We start from the raw sequence: 1,697 nt of genomic DNA, 5'->3' as shown, positions 1-1,697 counted from the left end.
GATAGATAGATAGATAGATAGATAGATAGATAGATAGATAGATAGATGGATAGATGGATGGATGGATGGATGGATGGATGGATGGATGGATGGATGGATAGATAGATAGATAGATAGATAGATAGATAGATAGATAGATAGATAGATGATAGACAGACAGGTAGGTAGACATATGGAGAGATGAATGGATAGATAAAAAGAAAGACAGAAGAAGAGAAAGATAGATGATAGATATATAGATAAGTAGATCGATAAAAAAGATGGTGAGATGAATATATAGATATATAGAAAACAGATGATAGATATAGATAGATAAGTAGTTAGATTGATAGAAAGATGGAGAAATGGATATATAAATGGAAAGACAGATAGATGTTAGAGATACAGACAGATATGCAGATAGATAAGTAGGTAGATTGATAGAAAGGTGGCGAGATGGATATATAGATAGAAAGTCAGGATAGGAAGAGATGGAAAAATAGAGAAGCAGAGACATGGGAAGAGACAAAAAAGTATAGAAAGACAGATCGATAGATGATAGAAAGGTCACATATCTTCTCCTACTCCTCTCTGCCTCCTGGCTCCCTGGCTTCCTTCACGTCTCAGCTGAAACCCCAGTTTCTACCAAAAGCCTTTCCTGATCCCCTTAATAAGAGGGCCTCCCCTCCTGTCTGCCCTCCAGATCTTATCTGTACATAGTTGACTGCATGTTGTTTCCCCCGTTAGACTATGAGTTCCTTGTGGGAAGGGACTACTTACTTACTTCTGCCTTTCTCTGGATCTCCAGCACTTAGCACCATGTCTACACATAGTAGGCACATCAGTGTTGACTTAATTTAATCATAGACATATGGAATCGGAGTTTGGTGCATGCCCAGACAACTTACAATTAAGTCACCCACATGAGAGATACCGGGGGACACATGCTTCTAAGAGATAAGAAAACTGATGCATGTAGAGACATTGTGTTGGCCTACAATGAGGTTGGAATCATCCATTGATTACAGAGATGGAACTGTCTATATTGTTAGTCACTTAAGCCTGCCTTTTTCCAGCATTTGAATTCCTTCAGGAAGGATTCCTTCCCTCACAGTAGATGACACCATGTCCCACTTAGGCCAGGTGGTTCCAAGAAATGAACTTGGGGTTTTAGTTTTAATTCATTTGTTCTTTTCAGTTCTAGGTACAAGGAGTAGAGTCCCCAATCCAGGAACTCAAGCTACAAGGATCCGGCCCAGTAGTGAAGCCCTGAGGAGCAAGGGTCCAGGATGCAAGCCCAGGCTTGGGACTATGTATTTGAACTTGGTGGCATTAATGCTATGTATAAAATGAGCTAAACTGTAGGTCTAATCCTTTCCCTCTCCCCAGAGACCCCCTTGGAGGAGGGATGAAACCTTGGGGAGTTAAAAGGATTGTTTCTAGGTTTGTTCTTGCTTTATCTTTGAAGTAAATATTCCCATGTAAAAGCCAATCCAACATTTAGTGGTTAAGTGGAACTGGGTGCTAGCACAAGCCAAAAAGGCAGGCCCACCCTAGGCAGAGGCTCAATCAGGGGAAGAGAGACTCCCTCTGGGTATCAGAGAAGGGGAAGGGGTAGTAGAATGTGATGGACCTGGCCCTCCTAGTAGAGCCTGAGCAAACCCGGGTTACACATAGACCTATGAATAACCTGTATATATGGAAAATATACTATAACA

At 41.3% G+C, this 1,697-nt stretch overlaps 1 long non-coding RNA gene across 1 annotated transcript in view; it reads left to right on the top strand.

Moving 5' to 3' along the window:
- Positions 1–1,469, top strand: part of LOC138164826 (uncharacterized) — a 3,754-nt gene extending 2,285 nt beyond the window's left edge. Inside the window, exon 2 of the long non-coding RNA XR_011169197.1 lies at positions 1,178–1,469. This is a non-coding gene — a long non-coding RNA (uncharacterized lncRNA). The remainder of the gene's footprint in view (positions 1–1,177) is intronic.
- The last annotated feature ends 228 nt before the right edge of the window (positions 1,470–1,697 follow it).

The sequence above is a fragment of the Petaurus breviceps genome, unplaced genomic scaffold, assembly GCF_028583685.1.
Source record: "Petaurus breviceps papuanus isolate PSGF00001 unplaced genomic scaffold, PetGlider_PUasm1.0 207, whole genome shotgun sequence".
Classification (NCBI taxonomy): Eukaryota; Metazoa; Chordata; class Mammalia; order Diprotodontia; family Petauridae; genus Petaurus; species Petaurus breviceps.
The sequence above is the reverse complement of the archived record's forward strand: the minus strand, read 5'-3'. Positions and strand labels throughout refer to the sequence as shown.